Here is a 7500-nt window from a genome sequence, read left to right on the forward strand (position 1 = left end):
AAAACTGGCCAAAACGGGCCATAACTGGCCATTTTTGGCTGCGCGAGCGAGCGGCGAGCGGCGAACAGCGAGCGAAGCGAGAGGCAGCACCGTCCCTGCTATACGAAAGCCCCATCCAGCCCTGTGCCACCCGGGGGGTTCCAGGGTGCTGAGATGGCTGACATTTTGCTCCGCTCACGACGGTCACCGCGCGACGCAAGAACAGGCCAAAAACTGGCCAAAACGGCCCAAAAACGGGCCAAAACTGGCCATTTTTGGCTGCGCGAGCGAGCGGCGAGCGGCGGACAGCGAGCGAAGCGAGAGGCAGCACCGTCCCTGCTATACGAAAGCCCCATCCAGCCCTGTGCCACCCGGGGGGTTCCAGGGTGCTGAGATGGCTGACATTTTGCTCCGCTCACGACGGTCACCGCGCGACGCAAGAACAGCCCAAAAACAGGCCAAAACGGCCCAAAAACGGGACAAAACTGGCCATTTTTGGCTGCGCGAGCGAGCGGCGAGCGGCGGACAGCGAGCGAAGCGAGAGGCAGCACCGTCCCTGCTATACGAAAGCCCCATCCAGCCCTGTGCCACCCGGGGGGTTCCAGGGTGCTGAGATGGCTAACATTTTGCTCCGCTCACGACGGTCACCGCGCGACGCAAGAACAGCCCAAAAACAGGCCAAAACGGCCCAAAAACGGGCCAAAACTGGCCATTTTTGGCTGCGCGAGCGAGCAGCGAGCGGCGGACAGCGAGCGAAGCGAGAGGCATCACCGTCCCTGCTATACGAAAGCCCCATCCAGCCCTGTGCCACCCGGGGGGTTCCAGGGTGCTGAGATGGCTGACATTTTGCTCCGCTCAAGATGGTCACCGCGCAACGCAAAAACAGGCCAAAAACTGGCCAAAACGGGCCAAAACTGGCCATTTTTGGCTGCGCGAGCGAGCGGCGAGCGGCGAACAGCGAGCGAAGCGAGAGGCAGCACCGTCCCTGCTATACGAAAGCCCCATCCAGCCCTGTGCCACCCGGGGGGTTCCAGGGTGCTGAGATGGCTGACATTTTGCTCCGCTCACGACAGTCACCGCGCGACGCAAGAACAGGCCAAAAACTGGCCAAAACGGCCCAAAAACGGGCCAAAACTGGCCATTTTTGGCTGCGCGAGCGAGCGGCGAGCGGCGGACAGCGAGCGAAGCGAGAGGCAGCACCGTCCCTGCTATACGAAAGCCCCATCCAGCCCTGTGCCACCCTGTCACGACCTTAGCTGGAATTGCCTAAGGCGTGAGGCACCCTTGCGGCCGAAGACGCGAACTTAGCTTGCGTTGCCTAAGTCGCGGGTCACCCTCGTTGCAAAGACGCGAACTTAGCTTGCGTTGCCTAAGTCGCGCTTTGCCCTTGCGATCTTGCTCCGCAAGGATCAGCCACTTTGTAACCTCTCGCAGGTCCCGAAGGACCTGTAAAAGAGAAAGAAAGTTAGATCGAAAGAACGAGCAACGGACAAGTCCCGAAGTCTCGCGAAAAGGGAAGCTTTACAAGCAAATCGTCGAACACCTTGTGTGCACAAGAGAAAAGAGGGAGAGGGAGGAAAACAAGGCTTTCAAGGATGAACGAACAGCTGCAAGCCCACAAACAGCCGCTCACCTGGTCCCGGACGCAACACCAAGTTCCCGTAAAGGTCACGTGCGAACTTGCGAAAGAGTGTTCAACGCCCGGTATATAACCGAAGCCCCATCCAGCCATGTGCCACCCGGGGGGTTCCTGGGGTCTGAGCTGGCTGACATTTTGGTGAGCGGAGGCAGCACTCCGCTCACCTCCCGCGGCACGCGAAAACGGAGCCGTTTTGGGCTGTTTTGGGGCTGTTTTGCTCGGTTTGGTGAACGGTCGCTTTGCAACGCTGCAGCTTGTTCGAACTTACATATTTACAAGCAAAATGACCCAAAACCATAAGAAAACATGCTGTCAAGCAGCTGTACATGCGGGTGTGAGCGACGAACGGTTCGTTGAACGGAGTTGTTGCGGGTGCGCGACGACCGTTCGTGACATTCTCCCCCACTTAAACTGTCGACGCCCTCGTCGACGCTTGTTGGTAGTTGTTGATGACTTCTTCTTCATGTCGCAGGGCGTCTTCAGGCTCCCAACTGGCTTCAGTTCGGGGAAGCTTTCGCCACTTCACCAGGTACTCTGTTTGCTCCGCTCCGTTGGGTAGCTTTATTTTGCGATCCGCCAGAATGGTTTCCACTCGCTTCTCGTAGGAGGCTGTGATGGGAGGTAGCCGAGTTGGAATACTTCGGGAAGCATCTTGCGGATCCGAATGGTAGGCCTTCAGGTTGCTGGCGTGAAGAACGTTGTGAATTTTGAACCACGCCGGCAGCTGCAACTTGTAAGAAACATTGCCTACTCTGCTGATAATTGGGAAGGGCCCTTCATACTTACGCACCAATCCTTTGTGGACTCTTTTCCTGAAGAATTGGAGTGATGCTGGTTGGAGCTTTACCAACACCAAATCGCCAACTTTGAACTCTTGTGGTCGCCTTCCCAAGTCTGCCCACTTCTTCATCCGTTTTGCCGCCTTCTCCAAGTAAGCCCGCGCAATATCGGCATTTCGATGCCACTCCTTTGCGAAATGGTAGGCTGATGGACTACTCCCAGTATAACCAATTGCCATAGTGTGTGGAGTCGACGGTTGTTGTCCTGTGATAATTTCGAAGGGGCTCTTGTTGGATGCAGAGCTCCGCTGCAAGTTGTAGGAGAATTGGGCGATGTCCAACAGCTTCACCCAATCTCGTTGATTGGCACTCACGAAGTGCCGGAGATACTGCTCTAAGAGCGAATTTATTCTTTCAGTTTGACCATCCGTCTGGGGGTGGAGGCTTGTAGAGAAGTATAACTTTGACCCCAACAATTTGAATAGCTCGGTCCAGAATCGTCCCAGGAACCGAGCGTCTCGATCACTAACAATATTGTGTGGGACTCCCCAATACTTCACTACACCCTTCATCATCAGTCTGGCCGCCTCTTCAGCTGAGCAGTGTAGGGGAGCAGCAATGAAAGTTGCATACTTTGAAAACCGATCGACCACCACAAGTATCGATCCAAGTCCCCCTACAGGCGGTAAGCTAGATATGAAGTCTAAGGAAATGCTCTCCCATGGCCTTTCTGGTACAGGCAACGGCTCCAAAAGTCCCACCGGCTTCCGTTGCTCCACCTTGTCTTGTTGGCAAGTAAGGCATGTTCGAACATACTCCTCCACATCAATCCCCATCTTTGGCCAGTAGAAGGCCCTCTCCACGAGAGCCAATGTTCTGTGAATGCCAGGATGTCCAGCCCAAAGGGAATCGTGACACTCTTTCAAGAGTTCACGCCTCAAATTGTCCACTCGGGGAACATACACTCTATTCCCTTTTGTGTAAACAAGTCCCTCCTGGACCCAAAATCGTCGTGCCTTGCCTTCTTTGATGAGCTGCATCAGGATAACTGCCTGGGGATCACTATACAGTCCATCTCTGATTCGGGAAAGGAAGTTGGAATGTAACTGACTTGTTTGGCCTCTGCCCTCCAGTTGTGCAGCATTCACGCACTCCACCTTCCGACTCAGCGCATCGGCCACGACATTCGCCTTCCCGGGCTTGTATTCCATTGCCATATCAAATTCAGCCATGAAGTCCTGCCACCGTGCTTGCTTTGGGGAGAGCTTCTTCTGAGTTTGGAAATAACTCAGGGCGATGTTGTCTGTCCTCAGCACAAATCGCGACCCGAGGAGGTAGTGTCGCCAAACTCGTAGGCAGTGGATCACCGCTGTCATCTCTTTCTCATGCACTGGATACCGCCTCTCGGTCTCGTTGAGTTTGCGGCTCTCGTAGGCCACCGGATGACCTTCTTGCATGAGTACTCCACCAATAGCAAAGTCCGAAGCATCGGTATGGACTTCAAAGGGCTCTCCATAGTTTGGCAATTTGAGCACTGGTTCCTCCAGAACAGCAGCCTTCAGATCTTGGAATGCTATCTCACATTTGTCAGACCACTTCCAAGGCTGCTCCTTCTTCAGCAACTCCGTCAGTGGGGTTGCCCGCTTCGAATATCCTGAAATGAAGCGTCGATAGTAGTTGACGAATCCAAGGAAGGATCTCAACTCTGGCACCTTCTTTGGAGTTCGCCATTCCGCAACTGCTTGCACCTTCGACTTGTCCATCCGAATGGAGCCATCACCGATTCGATGCCCTAAGAATAGGATCTCAGTTTGAGCAAAGTAGCATTTCTCCCTTTTTACGAACAAAGTGTTCTCCCTGAGAACCTTGAAAATCGTCCGAAGGTGCTTGACGTGCTCCTCGAGCGTTTGGCTGTAGACGACGATATCGTCCAAGTAGACGACCACGAACTTATCCAAATACTCCTTGAATAGTTGGTTCATGAGAGTACAGAATGTGGCCGGAGCGTTGGTTAAGCCGAAAGGCATCACCAAGAACTCAAACGCTCCATACCTGGTCACACAGGTAGTCTTCGCTTCGTCGCCTTCAGCAATGCGCACCTGCCAATACCCCGACCGAAGGTCGAGTTTTGAGAAATACTTGGCCTTGCCCAGTTGGTCGAACAAGTCCGCGATGAGCGGGATGGGATACTTGTTCTTCACTGTTACTTTGTTGAGGGCTCGATAGTCGACGCATAATCGGAGGCTCCCATCTTGTTTCTTCTGGAAGAGAACTGGAGCTCCGAAAGGTGCTTTTGAGCTGCGGATGAGACCACCGCTTAGCAGTTCACCTAACTGCTTCCTGAGTTCGGCCAACTCTGGTGGAGGCATGCGGTAGGGTGGTCTTGCTGGAGGCTTCACTCCTGGCTCCAGCTCGATACTGTGATCCACGCCTCTGCGTGGAGGGAGAGTCTTCGGCAACTCGGGTGGCATAACATCTTTGAACTCTTTTAGGACATTCGCCACCACGGCAGGTTCTTGAATGGCCTCCTCGTTGAGTGGCTCTAGCTTCATAGCAGCCACGAATGTCAACTCGCCTTTTCGCACCCCTTTCTTCAATTGTAATGCCGAGATGTGTTGGGGCTCCTTGGTTCCTCTCCGAGAGACGGGAACCACGCAGGGATCATCGCCTCCCATCATACATAGGGAATTCAAGAATGGCATCGGCACCAACTTCGCCGCGTGCATAAACTCCATTCCAAGAATCACTTGGAAGTCGTCTAGTGGCACGGCCATCATGTTGGTGTTTCCGCTCCAAGTCCCGATTCTGATGGGAACTCCCTTCGCCAACCCGGAGATTCGCCTGGCCTCCGAGTTCACTGCTTTCATTCGGCTTGGGCTCTTCTCCAAGGTCAACCCAAGTCGCTGTGCTTCACGATCGGCTATGAAGTTGTGGGTAGCGCCCGTGTCCACCATTGCACGGGTTGTTTGGCCATTCAGCTTAATGTCCACATACATTAGCTCGCTGCTTCCTGCTTTTTGTGCCTTCGTCTTCATGTTCTCCCCCACTTGACCCCGCATAGCGTTCAACAGACGCATTGCTCCCATTCGGGGTCCTTGCGACTCCTCATCGTCGCTGCTGGATTCTGAACTGCTCGAACTAAGAGCAACAGCTTTGCCCTTGTCCGATCGGGGAGGGTGGATGGAAGCTGTCAAAGCGTTGAGTGCCTGCTTCTGTGGGCACTCCCTTACCATGTGCGGTCCTCCGCACAAGAAGCATCCTCCAGGTTTTGAGGCCTTGCCTTTCGGGTTCGGCCCTTTGTGGGAGCTCTTCTTCTTTTGTTCGCCCCCGAGCTCCTTCCCTCGAGAATGTTTTGGAGGGCGATTGCTTGAAGATTGTTTCCTTCTCGCTGGGTCTTCAGAGGAAACGAAGTCGGTGAGCCTTTCTGCAGCTGCAATTGCCCCGACCACGTCGGTAACATTCCTTCGATTCAGCTCCTGCTGAGCCCATGGTTTCAAACCATCAAGGAAGCTGAACAACTTGTCCTTCTCGGACATGTCCTGTATGTCCAGCATCAGTGCAGAAAACTGCTTTACATAGTCTCGGATGGTGGTACTTTGGCGGAGTTGTCTCAACTTCCTTCTTGCGACGAACTCTGTGTTCTCCGGTAGGAACTGAGTTCTCAACTCCCGCTTCAAGTCTTCCCATGTGTCGACTCGACACCGACCTTGTTGGATCTCCTCCCAACGAGTTCGCCACCAAAGTTTCGCATCTCCGTTCAGATACATTGTTGCTATTGAAACTTTGGTATCTTCAGAATCGGGCCTCGTAGCTCGGAAGTATTGCTCCATGTCGAACAGAAAGTTCTCGAGCTCCTTGGCATCTCTGGCCCCTCCGTATCCATGGGGCTCAGGTGCCCTCAAGTTTTGTGGCGGTGCAACGCGGGTGTTGCCTCCTCCCGCATTTAGCGTTCTTGTGAGCATAGCCACCTTCGCCGTGAGTTCCGCCACAACATCTTGTAAGTGCTGCACGGAGTCCTTGGTGTCATCGGACAGTCGGTCGACTAGGGCCTCGACCTTGTCGATCCTGGACTCCGCTTCCTCTTGCGAGCTCTCTACCCCAACAAGTCTTTGTTGGCCATGGTAGAGTTCCTCCATGCTCGCTTCCAGAACATCCAGGCGGGTTTCCGCCGTCGTGAGTCTCTCCTTATGACTCTTTTTCCCAGTTAGCGCACCAGATTGCGCTTCCTCCGCTCGCGGAGAGTTGCCAACTTCTCGCTCATCCTGTTCGCTGCCGCGATCCTCGTGAGTGGCTCCAACAGCATGAGAGCGAGTGTGCACATGCAGCCCACCTGCGGCTGCTTGGGGCAAGGTTCCGGCTTGCCCCGTCTTGCTTGATTCGCCACGATGCTTTGCCATGGCGAAGTTGCGAAGTTCGTTCGCTGTTCGATCGAAGAGCTTGCCCGCTCTGATACCACAATGTCACGACCTTAGCTGGAATTGCCTAAGGCGTGAGGCACCCTTGCGGCCGAAGACGCGAACTTAGCTTGCGTTGCCTAAGTCGCGGGTCACCCTCGTTGCAAAGACGCGAACTTAGCTTGCGTTGCCTAAGTCGCGCTTTGCCCTTGCGATCTTGCTCCGCAAGGATCAGCCACTTTGTAACCTCTCGCAGGTCCCGAAGGACCTGTAAAAGAGAAAGAAAGTTAGATCGAAAGAACGAGCAACGGACAAGTCCCGAAGTCTCGCGAAAAGGGAAGCTTTACAAGCAAATCGTCGAACACCTTGTGTGCACAAGAGAAAAGAGGGAGAGGGAGGAAAACAAGGCTTTCAAGGATGAACGAACAGCTGCAAGCCCACAAACAGCCGCTCACCTGGTCCCGGACGCAACACCAAGTTCCCGTAAAGGTCACGTGCGAACTTGCGAAAGAGTGTTCAACGCCCGGTATATAACCGAAGCCCCATCCAGCCATGTGCCACCCGGGGGGTTCCTGGGGTCTGAGCTGGCTGACATTTTGGTGAGCGGAGGCAGCACTCCGCTCACCTCCCGCGGCACGCGAAAACGGAGCCGTTTTGGGCTGTTTTGGGGCTGTTTTGCTCGGTTTGGTGAACGGTCGCTTTGCAACGC

This window comes from Musa acuminata, unplaced genomic scaffold (assembly GCF_036884655.1).
Source record: "Musa acuminata AAA Group cultivar baxijiao unplaced genomic scaffold, Cavendish_Baxijiao_AAA HiC_scaffold_1136, whole genome shotgun sequence".
Lineage (NCBI taxonomy): Eukaryota > Viridiplantae > Streptophyta > Magnoliopsida > Zingiberales > Musaceae > Musa > Musa acuminata.